The sequence below is a fragment of the Oenanthe melanoleuca genome, chromosome 5 (genome assembly GCF_029582105.1).
Source record: "Oenanthe melanoleuca isolate GR-GAL-2019-014 chromosome 5, OMel1.0, whole genome shotgun sequence".
Taxonomy (NCBI): domain Eukaryota; kingdom Metazoa; phylum Chordata; class Aves; order Passeriformes; family Muscicapidae; genus Oenanthe; species Oenanthe melanoleuca.
In genome coordinates, this window is record NC_079339.1 from 15,712,768 (window position 1) to 15,736,374 (window position 23,607).

The following is a 23,607-nucleotide window of genomic DNA, read 5'->3' on the forward strand; positions in this document are numbered from 1 at the left end:
TTTATAAGGCTCACATTTGCTCTTGATAAGGGCACACCACACTCTTCTAAACACTGAGCATTGCAGAAGCAGATCAATGCTAACTCTATTACACCTTGAGTCATCAAAAGCCTGGACAACAGTTTCAGGACTTTACCTCAAGGAAGAACCCCTGAATTTAGCTGTCATTTCTCTCCTCCTCCCTGTGTTGCCCCTGCAGTTCTGTCTGGGGCTGCTAAATTCAATACCAGAGTAACAGCAAGACTGCATTTGACCTTGCTGAGTTTCAGGCAGTGAAAAGATTTATGTTTTTCTGCTGGATGTCACACTCTAGAAGATGCTAGTTAATTCCCAGCCTCTGCAAAGCCAGATCTGGACTATCTCCTAGCCATGTTGGTCCCAACAGGGCAAAACCTCCTACTGTTCTTTCAGATCAGGCACTTTTTCTGTTTTTAAATCATTCTGATCAGATGGTGGAAGGATATAAACAAGACAAAGTGAGGGTGAAGGGGGCACCCAGTCTGCAGCAGATCCCCAGAAGCTCTCATGACAACAAAGTGTATTGAACAGCAGCTTCCCATCATGAGCCCCCGATTTTCACATCCTGAGAAGTTTCCAAAATTGGGCTGCAATTTCTCAGATTTGGTCTCTGCCTGAAGGTAGAAGAGGAAGTTGAGTAAAATCCCTTCAGACCTTCTGAAATGAGGAGAGAATGAAAAATTGCATTTTCTTATTGTAATAAAAATTCTGACCATTTTTTTTCTCTGTAAAAGGCCACATCAAGCTGCTTGGAATTTGAAACTTGGTGTGGGTATAGCTCTTATTACAAGCCAGATTCAAAACAAGCTGAGGTCAATAACTGTCTCTCCTTTGATTTTGCCTGACTGAAGAAGACCCTACAGCTAGGTAAACAAATCGTAGAGAAAATCATTCGGAACAGTTGTGCCTATTTTCTACTTGGGAGTTGCCTGGGAACAAGCTCAGTTTATTTGCAATGTGTCTAGGGTTTAGATGTATTCACCAAAGCCCAGCTTTGCTCCATCCTCCTCAATTTTTATTTTAGAACCTTGCTCCATGAATAATCTCCTCGAAGAACATATCCACCAGCAGATGAAAGGACATCTTTAGGTAAAGAATTTGTAACTAAATCAATTTTACACCTTTTTTTTTTACAGATGGGTCACAAGCGGATGATTTGTCAGTGTCATGCATCCCTCGTGCGTATCCCCAGCGTATCTGAGGTCCTGGAAGCTTTCACATTTCTGTGTGCTGCCAGATAGAGAGCAGCAAAGCCCTTGGTGGATTGGGGACTGACCTCCACATCCCCCTGCAGCTCCAGCTTTAGGACCATCCTTTCTGTTGGCATCGGAGCTCAGAAGTCTTTCTTTGTTAAATTCTGCTTCAATTGGTTTAATTCGGTTTTCTTGCTGGAAGAAGATTCAGTAAAACAAACAAAACATCTTACCAATGTGAATATTCACAATTAATGACAAAACTCTGAAACAGGAAGGTCATTTCTTGGGGAGGGAGACTGGTATTATTTTGAATGAAGGGAAGAGTGCAAAGATCTTGCAATATTTGCTGTAAATGGGTTGTTATGGTGAACATTCCTGTCAGCAAGTTCATTAGCTCAGAGATCCACGAGTGAACAGAGACCAAAAAATATGTTTAAAAATTCAAGAACAGATTAGTGGACAATATTTTGCAATCTTTGTCTAGCTCTGCTCCTCACTGAGAATTAGTAACTTTACTCCAGGCCAGATTCAAATAGTCTTACTCATGCAGAGCAGCACCGTGTTTCATGAGTAACCCCAGTGACATTTAGGCCTGTATTTTGGAATAAGATTGGAATCAGAGAAAGACAGTGGGAGGCATGGCTGAATCACCTTGATTAATAAGTGTAAGATTGTTAGGTTTTTATGTGTCTATAAAAATAAACACAACGGGAATGAGGAGGGATGTCTGGATTGACAGGCATGTGAGGGAATTTATGAACAATTTTTGCAATATACAACAGACTTCTCTTTTAACAGAAAAGGACAACACCCAAAAGTTACTTAATATCAGGAAAAGAGGAATTCACACCTTCAGAAACAATAGAAGATCAGGCCATTTTGTGGGTTTTACTCTCAACAGTTCTGGCTGTTGCCTGTGATATTACATAAGGTCTACACTGCTCTCCATAGAAGTGATGGATGAAGTTTTCAGAGCTGCCCAAATGTCTTGAAAGCATGTGGTCCATTTTGCAAAATAATAGGGTCCTTGGGATTCTAAATCCCATTGAATTTCAGCACTTCTGGGAACGGTCTCATTCACTCCTAAATCAGTGCATTTCCCAGTTCGTTATGCTCCCCATTTCATTTTATCTCGGGACTCCAGCCATCCCCCATACATCAACAACAGGATTGTCAGAGGGCAGGATTAAAAAGGAAGGCACGGTTGTGCCCAAGTGCTCTGCCAAAATGCCTCCAAGACCCATCCCAGGCTCCTGACGCTACCAGTGAGCCAGGAAGGAGCCCATTCAAAGCCCGCTGATGTAAAGGAAAGTCCACTCACTACGGATTTCAGCGAGGCTTGGATCAGGCCCTGGAAGAATAAGGATGACATAAAAATAACATGACGTCTGCCAGATTCACCAATATGCTCTGATGTTTTGCCCGGCTCAGTGATGCAAAGCAGATGGGGAGCACTGACAATCCTGGCCCTCTTCAATCACTTGCTCTGTCTCTCAGATTAGTTTTCATCAGGCGTTTTATTCACGACATAAATACATTTATCTCATCAGTGCTTCTGCGAGAGTATTTCAGAGGAAAAATCACCACATTTTAACTTTATCAGAGAAAAATTTCCATATTTATCACTTGGTGACTACCAATTTTCAACGAGGTTTCTAAGAAGTTTATTATGGAGCCTGTGAATTTTGCTGTACTTATGCAGGGCTTTTAATTAATTGAGTTTAGATGTCTTTTTCTTCCATACCACTTTGGCCCAAGCAGGGTGCACAATTGTGTCATTTGACTGTTGCACCATCAAATGGGGCATTGGGACAATTATTCTGCAAAATACAAAGCTTACCTTTAAGCACATGCTTAAATCACATCAAAGCTATCATAAATAAATACATGTACAGGTCACTGAATCAGTGCCAGAAAATGCATTTAAAAGAAACTACTCCCCTTTGAAAATCACCCCAGTGTCTCTATCCTCTCCTAGCCTATTGCTACACAAAAAGGAGCTGAAATCCGTTGGGAAATACTTGTACAAGAGGAGCTGGTGCACTCAGTGCCTAAAACAAAAAAGAAAAGGCATTGCCCTGTCTAACATTATATGCCAGGAGCAAGCAATAAAGATGTAATACAGGCTGAGTTTTAGTATGCATGATTATAATAAATACAGGCATTAATAGACTTTAAAAGTTGCTGAATGACTGAGAAGCTGAGTAGATTGGATGACGTCCCTCAAAATGAAATAATCTATATTTGGCTGGTAATTCATTTCTTCCGAGCTGCTTTCTGCTTGACTCTGCATATATTCCTCATTGCAGAAATAACTTGGGCAATTGCAGTCTGGCTCCAGCCTCGAGCCAGCCAGCCCAGGAGCGAGCGTTAGTGCTGAAAGACAAGATCCGAGTTCCATATTCCCACCAGACACTTCTCCACGGAAATGTCCCAAACTATTCGGATAACAGCTGCTGTGCTGCTCCCTGGCATAAGGGCTTGACCACAGCCACACCACAGAAGGGTTGAACTGGCCCCAGGTCAGAGCCATCCTGCACTTCTGCACCCACATTCCATGGGCTTTGCCAGAGCATGTCCTGCTCATCAGAGCTGAGGGTGGCTCAGGATGGCTCTGCCCTGCAGGGACAATCTGCTGCCAGCTGCAGCACATCCACCACTTTTGCCTGCAGTGCCATTGTGCTTGAGCACACAAAGGGAAGAGAGACAACATAGAAATGCACAGGGTCAGGCACAACGCTCCAACCTGGGTTACCTCGTTTTAGGTAACTTTAGGTAACTTTACAATGATCATTCACATTTTAGAGGCATACCAGACTGCAGAAGGATGGGAAAGGCACTGAGACAAACCTGCCACTCACACTTTGGCCAAGCAACTTGCAGTGAAACTCTACTCCTGGCTGCAGCAAAGATCCTGCTGACTTACAAAGGAAAGCAATTAACCCTGCGTGCCCAGATTCTTCCTCTGAAAAGGAAGGATTGCTTGTCACAAATCACTTGTCATCTCTTTGGACTGTAAATGACTCAAGGCAGGAACTGTCTCTGTATGAGCACAGTACTGTCAGGTCCCAGCCACAGGTGAAGTGTTACACATCACAACTCCTCTTCCTTCAGACTGAACTGCAATTTTGCCATGTCTGATTTTGTCTTATTGCTCCTGGCATTATAGTGCTTGGCTATGCTTCCTCTCTCTTCCATTCTGCCTATTTGTAGAAAGCAAGAAATGTCACAGAATAATGGGTTTGTGCTGCTACATAAAGGCTAAGCCAGAATCAAGGTATTGCTGGAACAAATAGCAAGACAGAGACCAAATGTTTATTTTCCTGTTGGACATGGTGATGATGAGATCATGTCCTATCACAGCACATTTCTACTCTGCTGCACCAGTACCACACCAAGACCAAATCAACCAGTGGCAGCTCTGCTCCCTAGTGTTTTGGGCAGATTTGAAAGTCCTAGTCTTAGATATTTCATACAAAATCCAAAGCAGGTGAAAAAAAAATGCTTGATATACAATGGAGCTGCCTTTAATGGGCCACCAGAGAGCTGCTTTACTACACAAACAGCAGACAATTGGCAAAAGCCCAGGATGGAGCAGCTCTGTGTAAGCTGACAGCACTGTTATTGACTCTAGGAACTCACCAGTCCTGAGGGCATCCAGTGATTTCCCATCTGATCTACAGAAATCTCCCCTGTGGCTTCCACCGTGACTGGTCCTACTCCTGGGCACTATGGAGAAACAAGAAAAGCTTCAGGAAAACATCTCTGTGTGACCACTATGCTGTGATTTCTGTTCAATTTGAAAGCAAGTCCTCAGCCCCAGAGGCCTCATTTACTCCTGCTTCATCCCCTAGCCCAGCCATATGTATCTATCTTGTTTATTTTTGGAAGCAGAATATATTTTACATGTCTTGAGTGACCTTGGGTGATACAGTCTTCCTCCAAGGTTTCCCCATCCAGACAGGACTATAAAACAACTGCCCCATTTTCCATGATGACTCTGCCCAACAGCAAGTAAAGCACAATCAAGAGATTATTCAAAAAGTCTCAGAAACAGTCACTGGAGTAGATTTCACAGGCAGCAATGTCAAGACTGTAAAACATGTTTGATGGAGCATTTTACACTGCTTTAAATTTGGAATTCTTTGGAGAGTGTCTGAGGTTTTTCAAGAAACAAACACAACCTTCGTCCTCCATGCACACACATGTACACACAAAAAGCCCCTTCATGGAGTGAGGAGCTGGCATCCTGGGGCTCTGACCTCAGCTCACTCCTCAGCTTTATCAATCATGTTATATAATCAGTGCAGACTGAACAGCATTTGGAAAATTAGTTGGGCTGGGTTTTTCTTTATCCTTTTTTTTTTTTTTTTTTTCCGAGGCTGTAGCTCAGACATGGCCTGGGAAGGACCTAATGAGAGTTCTTACCTCGCTGCAATGAGGTGCTGTGGTGGGATCTTAACAGGAGGTTTGGAGAGTTCCTTCCCCCAGGGCAGATTCTCAGAATGTTTTGAGGTTGTCTCTTTGGAGCTGAAAAAGAAAGGCAGCTTTGCTGCTTCACAGATTCTGTGCATCCTTTCCTCTCAGTAATCAAGTGAGAGGTAAAACCACCAAGCAGGATAAACCCCAAAGGGACAGTCCAAGATTCAACAGCACAAATTGGCAAGAGTGTCAGCACGTCAGGGTAGTGCCTGGGACAGCACTGTCCCCCCAGATCCTGCAGCTGGGACAAGCCAGCCCCACCAGTCCCACTTTCACCCCTGGAGTTACCAAACCCAAACCACCACACTCCCTGCTGGAGAATCCAGCAGCCAAATGTCCTTTCTCTATCTCCACGACACAGTTTCTCAGGAAAACCAAAATAAATTGGCTGCAGACAAGAGATGTTTGAGAGTAATTTTCACAGCTCACCCTCACTTCATCCTTCCGCTGCACATCCATCCGCAGCCACTTTGAAACCTTCCTAAACCTCATCACTCAACTTCCTTGGCTTTCCACACTCACAGCTTGGTACAACATTTCCCACACACTCTCCCCTCACTCCAAAAACACACTTTACTTGAAGTTCAGTGCTCAAGCCTTGTCAATGGCAAGGAGACTAATCACATCACAGCACTCAATGCTTCATTAGCAGCTTTCCCAAACCAGGGATCCCTTCACTGGGAGCAAAATGCTCACGGTTTTAATCTGGTGACAGCTGCCTCAAATTATGTACTGCTGTATTAAACCTGACTGCAGGTTGATTTCTCTGCTTAATTCAACTCACTACACGTTAACACACAAGTTGACAATCAATACCTAAAACGTGCCCTGTCTGTAAAGCCAGCACTGTTACTGTCAGTGTGGGCAGCTGGACTGTTGCTTGCTGCACAGCAACACAGACTTCTAGCAATCCTGCTTAGACCTTGTAGTTTGTTATACAGTTAGAGATATGTGACTACTGCAGACAAAACAAAATCATAGCCAAGACTTCACTTAAAATCTCCAAAAATCCAAATCTTTATTATGCGTCAAAGAAGTTTGTCTAATTCCATTGATTTTAAACACATTCTTTGTTACTTCCTCTCAGCTGGAAGCAGATACACAGAGGGAAAAACCCTTCTGATATGCTCACAGCCTGACCCAAGTTGTTCTTACAAGATTTCCAATTTCTGTTCTGCATCAAAGACATGTATTATCCATGAGCCATTGGCAGGGAGAGAACCCAAGACTTCGAGCAATAAAAACCACAGGGCTGGGGTTTTTCTGCTATTGGAGTTCAAGGGCTCCAAACTGGGGTAAGTCCTTACAGCCTCCTCTAGGTACTAGAAGTGAAAACCATAACCACTAACGACACTTTTGACTAGAGGGGAGCCTGATGCATTTGATGAATAGGTTCAGTCACTATATTACAGCAGTCATCCTCAGTAGCAAATGGACTTTGCACAGAGGTCACCAGGAGCAGTCCAAGACCATGTACACGTATCAAACTGGACCCTTAAACCTCACAGTCCCTGAGAGGTTACAAAACTGTCATCATTCTGTAAGTCAGAAAAGGCAAGTACACAACTGCAGTTGTAGTTTCTCTAGACCAAGGTGAAATTTCCAGCCTTTCAATTGAGTTTATTGTCACAAATCCCCAACAAAGTGGCCTTTTTGCTTGGTGTTTTTGAATTTTTTCTGTCTTTGGCTTCCCAGAAGTTCCCCCTTCAGTCCCAGCACAGCACCCATTTCTGGGAGCTGCTCTGTCTGCACCACCAGGCCACCAAGCAGAGAGCTGGTGAGCAGTGACCCAGCTGAGAGCCTGCTCAGAGCCCAAGCTCATTTCTCAGGTCTGCCACTTCCCTCTCCCTCTCTTCCAACTGGACCTCTGTTCTTCAGCTGTGTGGACCAGACAGTCCTTCATTTCTCCTGATTTTTACAGTGCCCATCGAGGTGACAAACTCTTCCATTCCCTACTTTTGTACAGCAGAGGATGAAATGGAATTTTAATGTCAGCTGGAGCCCCTTGGCGCTATTAATAAAAACAACGATAATAACAAGGGAGGTTTGCAAATTAGCAACCCTGGCTACAAACAGTGATACACCCAATTTAGCACAAATCATTGCAGGCTCTTGCCTGCTTGGTGGCTATTTTAATCACTGGTGAGTAATGCCTGGGAGGGCTATTCCAGGGTTTGACGTGCCTTAAACACAAGAAAATAGGGAAATCTTTGAGAGAGTGAGAGAAAGGAGAGGAGAGGAAGAGGGCAAGAGAAGGAATTGGCCAAAGCCAAAGGTTCATCCCCAAAAAGCGTTCAGCTCATACCACCCATTTTGCTGCCGTTGCTACTGCATTTGCTGGGGTCACTGACCAATTCCTCCTCTGAATAACAGCATCATTTCTCTTCTTTTGGTGCAAATCTAAGAAAAACAGTCATGCTCTGGAACACAAACAAAGGCTACCTGTCCCTTCCTTGGTTATGGAAATGGGGGTCAGCCTTTTCATTTTCAAAGGGGGCAGAACTGGAATGCTCCCTGGCACACCACCAAAAAGGAAATATCTGCTTAAATATTTGACGGGAAGAGAAAAAAAGAGAAGAGAGGAAACAATGCAAAGGGGGATGGGGAGAGGGAATTTTTATTTCATGCAGAGGAAAAGGGCTGCCTGGCAAATGAAGCCACAGCTCACCTCTGCTGGGCTGTACTGAGGTTAACCTTCATGAAGTGACCACCTTTTCCTTATACCACTCCACTTATTTTTCTCCATCCTAGCTTTCTAAGGACTAAAGGACTTTTCCTAGTTGAGGAAAACTGAACAAAAAGCCACTGAGCACCATATCCCTCAGCTAGACATGTGTGTTTACCTAAGACACACTTATCTTTTTTCCTGTGGTAGGTCAAGGCTCACAAGCACTTGAACCCACCTGACAATATCCAGATCACATTAAGCAGCACTTCAGAGAAAAAATAAAACAAAACAAAACAAAAAACCCCAAACTTTCTGAAAAAGTTTTAGAAAAATAAATGGAATTATGAAAAAAATAAAATTGCAGGGTATAAAAAAGACATTCTTCAGAGCTAAAGGGTAAGGCAATATTTGATAAGACAAGTGATCAAAGTAGGATTTGGCTGACTGCATCCACCCATCATTATTTATGCGAAAGCCATAAAAATCATGGAACTGTTTGGATTAGGGAGGTTAAAGATCATCTAGTTCCAAACCCTCTGTCACAAACAAGGACACCTTCCAACCAGGTTGCTGTAAGTCCTTTCCAGCCTGGCCTTGAACACTTCCAGGGATGGGGCATCCACAGCTTCTCTGGGCAACCTGTTCCCATGCCTCACCACCCTCAATGTAAAGAATTTCTTCCTAATATCTGATTTAAATCTACCCTCTTTCAGTTTAAAACCTTTACCCCTCATAATGCTCCCTGATAAGGAGTTCCTCCCCTTTCCTGCAGACCTCCTTTGGTATTGGAAGGTTGCTATGAAGTTTCCCCAGAGGCTTATCTTTCCTTCTCCAGGCTAACTAACCCAAATTCTCCCAAACTCTGTCATCAGAGGAGAGGGGCTACAGCACTCTGGTCATCTTCACTGCCTCCTCTGGACTGACTCCAACAGGTCCATGTCTTTCTTACACTGGGGACCCAAGAGCTGAGCACAATGTTTGGGGTTCTGACTCATGAGAGCAGAGCAGAGAGGGGAATAACCTCCCCTGACCAGCTGGCCACAGTTCTTTAAGTGCAGCCCAGGATGCTGTTGGCTTTCTTGGCTGGAAGCACACATGGCCAGCTCACGTCCAGTTTTTCATCCAGCAGCACTCCCAGGTCCTCCTCTGCAGGGCTGCTCACAATCCACTCACTGCCTGCCCTGCACATCTGGCACTGCCCTGATCCAGATGCAGAATCTTAGGCTTGGCCTGGCTGAACTTCATGAGGTTCACATAAGCCCACATCTCTAATCTCTCAAGGTGTCTCTGGAGGGCTTCCCTTCCTCCTCAAGTATCAGTAGATGACACACTGGTGTCATCAAGAATGACAAGAATGGCAGTCCAGCTTTTCTGTTTTCTCTGCTGTACATCATCTGATGGACTAGCACCATAAAATCCTTTTACTCAGGTCATGCCCAAATAGAAAGCCACCCCTGAGTACCCAACACCATTTTTTTCAGTACCTCTCCAGGGCTCAGGGAGTAGAGATGCAGCAAAGTGAAAATCCAAAGTAAAAATTGCAAACAGTGGGACAAGAGTTCAAAAAAAGGCAGCATTCTGTTCCTTTTCTTTGAGGGCTAATGTGCAGTTTAACTTTTAAACAGAAGATGTGGGGAGACTGTCTCAAATCCTCCAGTTTGGCTTCTCCTCTCTATTACACCACTGCAAACATGCATATATTTTGTGGCCCCATAAAATCTTTACATTCACTCAGGTCACTGCAGGTTTAGTTTTACAGTGTTGGAGGCTCCAAACAAGACTGATCATAAACAGCTGCTTCTGTTTTTAACTAAGAGGGGAATCTTTTTGGTTTATTGCTCTTGTGGCCACTGAGTACTAGCACTGGAAAGCTAGTCATCCAAGTTGCCTTGGACCTATTTCTCAAAATATGTTGGGTTGGGTTTTTTTTCTTCAGTACATGTTTGTTTACCAGTGTGGCTCCAGATTGTTGGCTAAGATCTGTAGACCCCTGGTGTAGCTACAGGAAATATTTCTAAAGTGCTCCTTTTCTGAGAAGTCTGCAGCTTAAATAACCAGTCTCTTTTCATGAGGCTCCTGCAACCAGCAAGTTGCACTAAAGTGGCTTCTCTCTTGTTCCCCTCCTCCCCACCTCTCTGTCCCCTTGAGCCATAATTTGGTGGTAAAGAAGGTGTCCCTTCTGTAGGTGTTGGTAGCAAGGAGGATTTCATGTGGTGCAGAGTGCAAGTCAAACTTTCACCCTTGCAGCTCTTGAGCTGTTTCACTTGGATCTTCCATTTGTTACTTCCTGTATATTATTTTTTCCTCAAGCAGTAGATGTGACAGGCTGTCTGCTGTGCTTGTGTCTCACAGATCATACAGGAACCTCCTAATTGACAAGAGGAAGAGCTGGAAATTCTGGGGGTGGCCACAGCTGGCAAAGTTCACACATTCACTGATAAGCTCTCCAGGAAAATGTACCCTACAGCTTGTTCTGGCCTGAATTTGGCAGGTACTCCTGAGTAGAGTCTTCTGCATCCCTTCATCCTTGACCAGATTTTCAGGAGAGCTCACTGCACTGAGATGCAACATTTTTGATTTCATAAGAAGATCCTTTGGAAATCTGGCATGTAGTTTGTTGCAAAGATGGACTCTCTTGGAAATCTCGTCTTAACAATTGTGAAAAACTCTGGAAAAATTACTTATTTTGACACAAAGTGTAGATTTTGCAGATCCTGCAAGCTCCAGTGCAGCTCTTTCACTGAGGCCTGTGCTCTTCAAGGTGATGAAGAAACCTCAAAATATCCTTTTTGGTGTCATCCAGAGCTGTAGGGGTTCCATGTACAGAACTGTATCAAAACCAAGAGGTTCCAGTCCTAACTCAGCTGAACTTTCAAAGCTGCTTGGAAACCAAATTCACATTAAACTTTATGGGAACTGGACATCCAAATTCCCTAGGTGGCTTTGCAAAACACAGCTGTAACTAATTGCTGTGCAGAAAGGTTTGGGGGGGAAGATTTTGATCTAGAAAAGGAGAGAGATATTTCAATGCCAAAAAAGCTTTTGCAATAGATTCTCACATGGAATCCACACAGCCAATTCTGACCTATCTCGTCAATGAAGTAAATGGAGTCATTTTGTAATACCTAATCCTCTCTCTGTAACTCTTCATGCACCTGCAGAGGTTATAAACTAAATGGGAGAAAGAATTTGTTTTGCTGAGTTTCTAGTAATCCCTGCTGCTGCAAACTCTGGGGCTGAAAGGTTGAATAAATCAAAACGACTGATGAACAATTCACGCCCAGCTCATTCCCATTGAAGAAATTGTCACATTCCATCAGTGAGGCTGGTAAAATCTGTGACCATCTCAACCCTTATCAAGCCTTAATTTCTTCTTCCTGTTTTGGCAATAATTTAACGTTAAAGGTCACAGAGTGAAATGCTCAGTCAGGAAGCTGAGGAGTTCTGATTTAATAACAACATTATTTAGCCCCACGAAGCCCCACTTGGTATTTTCACCTCCTTTGTTCCTTTTCAAGACCATGATCCATCTTCCACAGAAGACAATGGGAGCATTTCCACTGAATTTAATGAGACTTGGATCAGGCCTAAATGTCAGTATTACTCTATTAATATTTATGCAGTTGGAAGTATGTCAGAAAATATACAGGATGTGCAGAGTGGCTGAGTGAGCGATGAGAATCATAAATTTTCCTGACAGTCACTTCTTCACAAATCCTTAACATTTCTAATCTAACCATGGCAGTAATAAACTAGCAGGATTCTAACCTTCTCCTCTTACTGTACAAACCTTTCTCCCACTGTAATCTGTCTGAGTTGGCTCCAGAGTGGAAAAATCATCTGCATTGCAACTCCCTATCTAGCTCACGTCTAGTCTCTCTTTCTCTCTCACCCACATACATAAGAAATTGAAGCTGTAATTTCAGAAGTTGCCCATTAAGTGGTCAAAATTAAGAGGTTCTCAAACCCGACAAGCTGCATGATTTACTGAGTTTGAAGATCCTTAGCTTAGCAATCTTCACAGCCTTCAAAGTGGAGGGGTTGAGGACCCAAACCTGTTACTGCAAGGCTCCCACAAACATGACAAGTGGCAACTGCTCTGAGGAGGTTTCTCCAGGCTGTTTTCCTCGGTGCTTCCTCTCAGCGGTGTGGCAAGAAGCGGAGCCTGCTGGCTTGCCACGGGAATGCCTGTCACTGCAGGGTGTGTGGCAACCACAGCGGGCAGACCCTCTTCACACGGCCACTCCAACCTCCCTGGTGCTGCAGAACCATGGGCAAAACAGCCCCAGAGGCCTGAAGTCCCTGCTTCCCTTGAATAAGTCTCCAGACGGTCGGATTCCTGCCTGCCTCACCGCCCCTTCCAGCGAGCAGAGCTTGCCTGAGTGGGTGGAGGAATGCGGGCGAGCTCGCAGCATAAAAGTCAACTGACCACCAGAGCTGTAGAGTAAGGTCACTGGGGAACAGCACTCAGCGAAGAATGTGGCTGAGCTATGCCCCAGCTATGCAGGAGGAGGCTTTGTCTCCTTTGGCATGCTGAGCCCCACCAGGGCCACAGACAGGATGGCACTGAGACACAGGAGGAGCCGCTCCAAAGGGATGGCCAGACACGTTTGCAGGACAGCACCTCCTAACTCTGCTTAGCTACCTAGAACTGGAGTGCAGCATGAGAAAACATGGAAATTACGTACAGATTAGGTAGGTAGGACATAAAAAGATAGTTTTGTGATACTCTTGGAGACACACTGCTTCCAGCAGCCAGATTAACTCATTGCAGATTAAGAAATACACTCCGGGCTAAGAGGTTAAATCACAGCGTGGCTGAGGTGGAAAGGGACCTTTTGAGGGCATCAATCTAAATCTGCTCAAGCAGAGATACCTGGAGCAGGTTGCCCAGAACAATACAGTGAACTTCCAGAGACAGCTGTTCCAAGAGAGCAGCTTCTTTTGTGTCTGAGTGCTGATCTGTTCCTGGGGACAGCATCCTCTGCTCCCATGAAGCCAGCACTCCAATTCTCAGCTTGAGCCTATCAATCCAAAACCTCAAATCTGAAGGATCCGCTCCTCGAGGGACATTTTTGTCAGTGCAAACACGACACTTCTGACCATTCCTCATGTTGCTAAACAGCAGAGTATGCGAAATCAAAATCTAAGCATTGAGGCTGAAATTTTCATCAAGTCATAAAAGATTTCAGACACCAGAAGTCCTGATGCGCTGGGCAGCTCGCACCAGTACGGAGCCTTTGAACTTCCCACAAAACCAGCTTGTGCAACGTTACTTTTAATTTCTGAAAATATAACAGGGCAATCAGCTCCACAGTGCCTTCGGATCAGTGTTTTATCACTGGTGATGGGTGAAAGGGCAGGAAGCAGAGGGACAGGATGGAATTTTGAGCATGATCCAAGTGCTGCCAGGACACAGGGGAGGGACACTTTCGGAAAAAAGAGAAGCTTTGCCATGGGGGAAGTGGACTGCCTTGCCTCCATATCCTGTGGATCCAAACTTCCCCCTGAGCGTGACATCTCTTATGAAAATATGCCTGCAGACTTCTCCAAACTGCTTCCCGCTCCACTCTGGCAGAAGGGCCAGCTCCTGACAGCCTGAGATTTTAACAAAAAATAGGTTTAGCCCTGCCACTCAGGCCGTGTGAGTGCAGTGGAAATGAGGGAAGAATCATGCCTAATATTACATTTTGGCTGGAGATTTCCTGTGGAAATCTTCGACACGAAGAAAATAAAGTGTTTGATGAGATGAGATGTGTCACAGAAAGTATCAGCTATCCTGATTGCTTGAAACTGAAGATTCAAATAATGGCAAGAAACACTACAATGGTTCATATCATCTGGGCGTGAAGTTTTTCCTTCTTTCCTCTACAGAGCTAGCATATCCTTTAGGAGAAGGATCTCAGATTAGTCTCCCTCACTCTATATCTCTTAAAATATACTGGTACTTCACAAAAGCAGTTTTTTGGTCTTTTTCCTCTCTTTTTTTCCTTCACATGGAAAATTGACGTTTTATGGATCTCACTTTGGAGAATCTTACAAGGGCTTGACTCAGAAAGCATAAAAAGCCCTTCAGCAGTCTTGGCTAAAACTAATTCAAATCTTGGCATGTGCTTATGTGATTTGGGTTAGTATTTCAGGTACTAGAAAAGTTTATCATTTATGAACCCACAAAGTCCTTGTCAAGCCTGAAATTGTAGAAAAACTTCAAATTCGAGGAATTTTGGCCCAGTTTTCAAACTTGCACTGAGACAAATTCAACATTTACAACCACTCTGGGCCACCAGTAGCACTTTCAGGCACTTTTTTTTTTTTTTTTTTTTTTTTTTTTGGTTAGGAAACTTAACATTCTAGGAATTTAAACAAAGGTAGTGTATCAGCAAATGAGTCTCACACAGCGTGATCTCATCTCCCAGCCATGCAACATTTGGGAACAGGAGTGAAGCTTCTTGCCCTTTAGCAATAGACAAAGCAGACAATAGTTAAAATACCCATACCATTTAAAACACAAATGTATCTTCTCAAACCTGCCACCTCCCTGCCTTTCCCACCCCACAGAAGATAAAAGTGGACTATTTGCCATCTAATGAAAGTTATGTGAAGCAGAAGGAGGTACTTGGGCAATCATTTTTGATTTAGACATGGAGGCAAATACTCAGCACGAAATTTTTCAAACATTAACTTGATGAGAGTATCACCAGGATCATCATAAGCTCAGTTACAGTCTGGACAAGATTTTGGGGAGTTCTTAGAAGGGCAGCTAGAACCACATTGCCCCAAGGACTCTTCATCAGGAAGAGGAAGGGAGTTCAAAGCCCTCCAGGCAGGTTGCACACCAAGAGTGTGAGCTGGTGATCCAGTTTCACTCATCAGCCTGTATTTGATGTTTTAAACCTTTCAGACCAGGGATTGTCTCTTAATGTGCATGAGATGCAAAGCATCCAAGAACAAGGGGATCCTGATCTCTGGGCCTCTAAGATTTATTGTAATACCAGTCAAAAAATAAAAAGGTTTTACTGCTTTTTCTGAGACTCTGCTTCCATTTGAAGCAGATAGGTAGAGAGATAGGTAGAGGTTCAGGGAAATAACACAAATAAGAAAAAAAACAAGCAGAAGATCTAATGAAACATGGTGTCCTTGGTATGCTTGCTGAACCCAAGAAGCTTTTCCTGTGGATTTTTTCCTAACATCTTTTCTCTATGATTTTTTGTGTCTGAGTAAATTCTGAGATTAATGCCCATTCATGGGAAATATCTCCTCACCAGCTCTAAATTCATTATATCTGCAGAAACTGGATTATTTTTGAAACCTCTACTCCCTTCACAATTAGGATGGGAACAGCTAAAGAGTGCTCAGGAAGGAGATAGAGGAGCAAGCAGGATCACGGGGTCATACAGAATACACATTCACATTAAACTTATTTCCTTAGAAAACTGGCTAGTAAAAACATGGAAAATACTTTCTCAGGTCTGGTATGCTGGAATTAGATCTGCCCTGCTTGCCTACATCCACCACCCAAAGTGACAGGGTCATGAACGTGCCCACTAATGCACATTGCTGTGAGCTGTGCCTGGTTATCTCCTTCAGAAAGGGGATCAGGCCCTTGACCAAAAAGCTGAGGTAGATGTAGAAAATAACGAGTGGCCTTACTGAGCCAGATAAAGTTCATCTGACTGAGTATCTTGTCTCTCTAGCAGTGGCCACAAAAGGAGGAATAAAGTTCAGCAGATGTATTTGGTACTTTTCTCCAGTGTTCACTTCCAACAATATTTATTCAGCAACTTCTTAAGAATGACATTGCTACACGTACAGCAATCTCTACAGGTTTCTCTTCAATGAGCTTATGTTGACTTGTAATTCAGGGAAGTTTGCTGTGATATGAGGTTTTTCTGTGTTTCCTGAAGACATGGGCCAGTTTGAAACACAGCTTTTCAGCTTGCTCATTTCTGAAGCCTTGGCAAAGAAGCAGCAGCTACCATGCAACATCCCAAAATATTCCTCCTCTCCCGCAATATACCACAGGAGAAAAGCCTCAGAGACAGCACAGAGCAGAGCAGCTTTAACAACCCTCAAGCTGGACTGGACTAGACATCATTAAACCTACACAGCCTTTCAAACACTTGACAATCAAAGACGCAAATAGGTGCTGCCCTTCTGCATTTAAATTCTCTCCCTGGATTAGCCAAACTGAAGGATTCTCATCCCAGTGCAGCCTGCACCTACAGAGCCTTTTCCTGGCACAGCCAAGCTGGTTGAAGCAGTGACTCCCTGCTGTACTTCAGCTCATGTAACCAAGTGTGTAAACCCCTAGAGGGGAGACCTGGCTGTGATTCAGCCACAAAGCAGACACAGGCTCTGAGCACCTACACTTGCTTGCTGCTTGTTTTCCCCGAGCTCTCCCCAGACAGGGCTCTGACCCAATCTCATGCAGCCCACAGAGGCAGCCGGGCCCAGGAGCTGGATGGAGCCCAGAGTGAAATGCTATCCATGTCTCAGCCCCAGGCCCCCTGCCCCTGCAGCGCAGAGCCACCCTGACTTCTGCATTCCCCCCAGCTTAGCAGGATGGCCAGCCCTGCCCTGGCACAAAGCAAGCTGCTCAAACCCACTGCCACCGTTCAGGCAGGGCAGGATTGCCACTGTCCCCTGGCACCCTGACCTCGCCCTCCCAGCCAGCCACAAGAGCGTGCCACATCTTGTGCCCACATTTTCCTTCCTAAGGAAGCCCTCAGGGGCTTCTCTGGCACAGCTCACACTGGTAGTGAACAGCTCCCTTTGGCTTCCATGTTTACATCCTTGTGGTTGTTAATTTGAGAGAAGCCTTTTATTTTAGACACACACACACCCCGACTCCCTCTGCAGGGGGGGGAAAATGTGACCTTTAAGATTGTTTATACCAATCAACAAGAAGCCCTCATGCTGCCGGATTCCAAGAAACACGAGACGGTCTTGGAGCTTGGGAGAGGGAGGGGAGCACGGGCAGGAGAGGGAGCAATCAAGGTCAGGAGTTCACAGACAGGATAAGGCAGAAGGCAGGAGGAGCAGGAGAAGAGGCAGGGCATGCCCTCTCCATCCAGAGAGGCAAGCTCCATCCACCGTGTGCGGCACACCAGCATCCCAAGGCAAGGAGCTGGTTGGGGTGGCCTTGCAGAGTGAGGGTGGCCATCTCTTCCCCAGAAATCCCTCACGGGTCTTCTGCCAGCCTTGCAGCATTTCGCTGTGGACCAAGAGTGATCCGGGACAAGGAGAAATTATTGCAGTCCGGTTTTGTACTCTGGTGCCCACTGTGATGAATAAAGTGTTTTTGACAAGACAAGGAGAAAGATGAAAATATTTTCCCACTGCTGAACACAAAAGTAAATAAATAAGTAAACAGACAAGCATTCAAATCCAGGAATTTCCTTTCATTGCCAGCATCAGCCTTCAAGGGAGCAGCACCACAAATTTTTTCCTACCACTGTACTGAGCCAAATGAGCAAAGGTTGTGGTTTCAGGGATCCAAACTTCAAGTGTCCTAACAGGCAGAGGAAGCACTGGACTGGCATGAAACCCACGGGTGCCTTGTACACAAGATGCCTGAACTGACAGAAAGGAGGACTTGCTTCAACTTCAAAGGCAGTAACACCACCATCTTAGTAGGTTCAAGACTGAGTCACTGGGAGGAGAAAGAAAAAGGGCGAAGCATCAGTAAAAACCATGGGAGCACAAATGCAGTGGGGCAGACTGAGATGCTGTGATACAGCACACCACTTTTGGGCAGCTGGCCCAGCTCAAGGCAGGGGTTTTCGGGACAGAGGTACATTTCTTCCTTTGAGTCCTCTCCCTAAACAACACATCACAGTGGCTGTCAAATTCAGCCCCAAGGTATCTGGCGTGAAGTCAGGATTTTGACAATTTCAGTGACTTTTTTGTGGTCAGAGCTCTCTATGATTCTATATAATTACAATTACAGGGCTGCGTCTTGTTCTCATTTACACGTATCTTCTCCATTGGGTTACACAATATAACCAGAGGTGGTATTTGGCCTATACATTTTATTTTGTATGTTGTCTGCCCAGATTCATTATTTATGACCCATTAGATACATTTGTTTCTCAATTAATAAACCTCAGAAAATATTTTTAATGAAAGACTGTGGTTTTTTAACAATCATGTCACTCATGCTCCTCTAGTAGCACTCAAGGATTAAATAAGACTGTGAGTAGTTGTTAACTAGCAATTGGTTACTGAAACACATAAGGTTTTGTCTTCCCATTACTGAGGCTAAAGAAACGATGCTTCTACAACCACATTGATATTGCCCATCTGAGTTCTCATTTCAAGGCACATGCTGAATTTGAAACCACCACATGGATTTCTCACCCATACCTTCAGCAGCACTGAGCATGCTGTGAAGGAGAAAAGCAGACGGATGTCACAGCTGGCCATGCAGACATCAAAAGTAATTATCTTTTTTAAAGACAATTGGTTCGTTTTTCTTGGTTTTTTTCTTTTTTTTTTTTTCCCCCCAGTTCCCATTCTGTTTTCTTAAGCAGCGCTACCACAGTTTTTCAGTCAGTTAACACAGAGCTTTGACAGCATCTGGGATTTGTGTGCTAGGACAATTACCCCGTGCAAGCCCTGCACAGCTGCACTGCTGGTGGAGTGACAAATGTACTCACTTTCCTCGCTTGAACAAACTACCAGAAGCCTGTTTATGAATACGAGCCTGGAGGTAACATTTGTAGGCTAAGGCCAGCCATGTAACCTCTGATTCTCATGCCCATTCCTCTGCCAACATGCTGTCTGCAATCTGAAAGATGCTTCTGTTCTATTCCTACATTGTCTCATCAATGGAAGAGATTTGCAGGAGGGACAGAGCTGGCCTATGAAGCCAGCTCTTCTGTGGGTCCTGTTTCCAATATAAGCCCTTGGTTTAGGTTATTGTTCCTCCTTTTTCCTCTTCATTCATTCTGGCATTCTGTCCTGCCATGCAATTGGAGCTATTCAACTCAAAGATACAAAGGATTCATGAAAATGCTTAAAGGGCAAGCTGGGCTGCTCATCGACAGGGACTGTCTTGTTTTATATGACTTAAGGAATAGGAGTTCCTCTGAGAAATTATTCTCCATTCAGATCCTCAGGAAATGTGTCCCAATGGGATACAAATGACACAGATGAAATGCAGATGACTCCTTTTTGGCCAAAGATCCAAGGAGGCCCGTGCCTCATGGATATCTTTGGTCAGATACCTTCTGGTTTCTTCCAGCTCAAGAGTTATTCCTACCTGTCCAGGTTTGCAAGCATCACCCCTGCTTCCTCTGACTGCTGCACTACCAAGACAGACACCAAGGGAAACCTGGCATCTCTTCCCGGGTTTTAAGGCCTAATTTTCAAAAACTTTTCAAAGTCACAGCAGTTCTAGGAGTCAGCTCATCCTCACAAATGAAAATGCAGATTCAGCCTGCCTAAATATTACCAAACTCCATGTAAGCAGAGTTTCCCATTTGCTGGCAACAGCTCTTCGGAAGTGCCTGTGGAGTAAGAAATACCAGGGGCAGAGATTCAGCTGGAAACCAGGGGCAATCTCGTGAATTGTCACTTCTGCTTCCCTTGCTATTTTGACTTCTCTCATAGCATTGGAAAATCAAAAGGAAACAACGTCAAGGAAAGAACACTCAAATAAACACAGACGTTGACACAGCAAAAATCAGGTTCCTCCTTGTTCCCAAGACACCGAGATACCAAACCCAGAGGCATGCTCTTGCTATTCTGACAGAAACATTTAAAGGAAAATTTTTCTCCATTTCATGATATTTGTCCATCTTATCATGAGACAGCATGTACCCTGATCAAAGAAAAGGTTGGGACAAAAAAGGTCAAACTCTATCTTCCCTTTTACTTTTTACCCCATCCTGGTGCCCCCTTTAATTCAATCAGGAGACACTAGAAAAACTTTGTTATTGAATGAATATTTTGTTGCAAGCACAAGGATGTCCTGCTCACACTCCCTCTTCTATCACAAAAATTACAATCCTGAAGACACCTCCTGAAAGAATCCTATCTAAACAGAATAAAAGACCAAAAAAAAAAAAAAAAAGGTCAGCATACTAATAAAATTTTCTCCAAAACAGAGTTTAAAATCCCCTAAAAGGAGGACCAGACTAGAGACTCCAGTGCAGAGTTCATCCCACTGTTGAGGCTGAAAGCTTTTGAAAGTTTTTCATACAATGTAAAGATGGATAGTCGAGTCAAACTAATGTAAAGGCAGATAGATCAGCAGTCTGGTCATGGCCAGAATCTGGTTCAAACTCTGGAAACCCAAACCCACAAAGGACTAAAGCAAAAAAATCTAATGATAAATCAAAGCTACCTGATACCTCCCAAGCTCTCTAGCTCAAGAATCTTTACAGCCAGTGAAGAGGCCCAGAGCTGTACTTTCTTTGTGGCCATATTCTTAAATGGCCAGCTTAGGTAAAAAGAGTTTCTTATTCCCAGGCTATGATAAATATCCTAGCTGCAACCACAGCTGTAAAGACACAGTCCTGATTATTCTGGGCATCCATCACCCAACTGACTTGAGCCTTGTGTCTCATCACCTAAGTAGGGGGTGCAAATCTCATTATAACCACCAGAGTGAGTCATGTGTTACAACTTTTGTGCATGTCCATTACACTCAAGAATAACCTCCCAGCTCCTCCCAGGGGAACGACAGAGATGGATGGACACCTCTCTTTGATCTGGGGAGTTCTTCCTCTACCTCCACTTTGTCTCCAAGGTCATACTGTCAGGACAGGGACGGCAAACCTCTCCCACCCTTGCATATGAATCTCATCTCCTATCCTCAAAAACCACAGGCTACACATGTTTGCTGTTACTTCCAGATGTGTCCACAACTTGAAAGCAGTGATTTCAGAAGGGAAAAAACCTTTAGAGCTAGCAGAGCTAAGTCCCCCTTCTCCTCCCTTTCCTTCAGCATCGGTCCAGGCCATCAACTCAGGCAACACCAAGCAGTTCCAGGGGACTCCACAAATCTCCACGGAAGCATCTGCACGTAGATGGATTAGAGACACAATGCAACTCCTCCCCACTGTAAGCCTCAGACTCAGCTTACTGTCTCAGAATTTACTCCTAGAGATGCTTGGCCACAGCCCTGCTAATGGGTATCTAACAAGGAGTCGTCCTGGTGTCCTTCCTTCCCCTGCTGGGATGACACAGAGCTGCGGAACAATGGGAGCGTGGAGGAAGGACTGCGCTGCTTTGGCTGTGCAGCAGCACGCACAGCACTCGTATTTCTTACTGCAGGGTCTCACCCTGCCACCCTGGCAAAGGGCTTTGTCCTGCAGGCATCTCCAGCCCTGGGCTCTTCTGCAGCAGCCAGACTGGGGTGCTCTGGTGGCCAGGCACGGGGATTGGGGTGGGTGAGCACACAGTGTCACTTCTGCACGGTGTTTAGTTTTCCCTTGGAGAGGACAGAAGGAGGAGGGAGAAAGGAGACAGCCTGACTCACACCAGCACCTGGAGCACCGACTCCAGAGCCAACACCAGAGTGCTGCTGACACGAGAAGGGTTTGTCCTGACTTTTGGGAGTCCTTTTCAGAGCCGCTCTCTTCCCCATCAGCTGGTGACAGCCCACCCCCTCCACACCCTGTGCTGTGGGAAGTTAATTTAGAAGCCAACTTTGCCATCTGTGGACTACCCCATGCTGGGAAAACCCTCAGCTGGGGAGATCTGTTGTCTTTGCAGAGTGGCACAAAGAAATTAGAGCGTGGGAGAGAAGAGGAACCTAGGAATCCTTCTAAGTCCTTAGCATATTTCTCCATGCATCCCCCAGACTCCACCTCTTCCACTCCAAGCACCTAAATGTGCCCTGTAGTGATGCCTGCTGTTGACATCAGAGATGGCTCAGAGCAGCACTCCTGCTGCTGCCCTCAGCTGAGTCACGGCTCATGAACAAAGGGGATTTTGACCATTGTTATTTTATTATTTTCATTATTTCATTCATCATCTTAATTTCCTTCTCCCACTCCTGGCCAAAAGAGGAAGAAAGACATACACACACAAAAGAAAAGAAAAAAAAAAAAGGAAAAATACGCCAACACGGTCCACATCTGGAAACCGATTTCCCAACCTCAGAACAAAGAGCTCTGAAATTGTGGCTCCAAATCTCCTGTTTGTGTTCTCCCATTATGTAAAAAGTCCTATAATAAAATCTAATGGAGAAAAAGCCCAAAAGCCAGCAAGAATTATTTGGAATTTATTAGCAAACAAGATCCATTTGGAAGTCCTTGTAGAAGTGTACATTGAACTTCCAAAGTTATTAAGCTCAAAAAAAAAAAAAAAAAAAACAAAACTGTAGGAGGGTTTTGGTTCCAGAAAAGTTCTCCCTATAGATCAGGCTTGGCTTAAATCACTTCTTTAATCCCAGCTGAACTACTGTGCCATTTCTTTTACTTTCCATGTTCAGAAAAATCACTCTTTCCAAAGCTTAGTGCTCTACAGGGATGAGAAAAAACTATGGAGACACAAACAGAATACTAAAGGGAGAAAAAAGGAAAAAAAATAATTCCAGAAATCATCATTTTTCAGCAAGGAAAATGAGGACAGACAATTCTTAAGAGAGTTTAGGATATTAGTCATTTTTGACAGCAGAAAGTTTCTTAGAATGGGTTAAAAATCCACTCTGACACTTTTAACAGAAAAGAATTTTGCAAGTCAAAGAAATGTTTGTGTGGGAAAAAAATATTCAAACACATTCAGTTTTTAATTTGAAAACTGTAACACCAACCATAGCATTTCAATGGAAAGAAAATGCATGCATTGTTGAGAAATGGCACAGTGCACCCCACTGGGACAGAAAGAAAAGGATTATTAATTGAGGATTGTTGAGGAGAGGATGATTATTTGAGGGCTTCAGAGGCAGATGCTCCTCTAACCTGGTTTATCATACAGAGAGACACCCAAGAGCCACGTTTGGCTTCCATTTCCACCTTGGTTCTCCCAAATTGCAACCCAACACCCAGCACCACATTGAAAGCCAGGGCTCATGTACCCCATGGATTTGTCTTTAGCCCCAAGCCAAAGTGACCCAGGAAGAGGCACCACAACTAGATGAACATGAAGGAGTCTACATTGTTCAGCAGCCTCCTGGTTATAAACTCTTTCCTCGCTCCTCTCTTTTCTTTGATGTTACTCTGCTCATGTTCAGCGTTGAATCATTGGACTTCTCCTTTCATCTGGACCCTTGGGATGCGTTACAGGCATGGA

The 23,607-nt window shown here is 44.3% G+C and overlaps 1 long non-coding RNA gene across 3 annotated transcripts in view; it reads right to left on the reverse strand.

Annotated features, from left to right (window-relative positions):
• The window catches only part of LOC130254452 (uncharacterized), a 189,518-nt gene that overhangs the window by 96,187 nt on the left and 69,724 nt on the right, over positions 1 to 23,607 (reverse strand). For all 3 annotated transcript variants that reach the window (XR_008840738.1, XR_008840737.1, XR_008840736.1), the window contains exons 4-5: positions 5,643 to 5,744; positions 4,857 to 4,943 (exon numbers count right to left, since the gene is read on the reverse strand). This is a non-coding gene — a long non-coding RNA (uncharacterized LOC130254452). The remainder of the gene's footprint in view (positions 1 to 4,856; positions 4,944 to 5,642; positions 5,745 to 23,607) is intronic.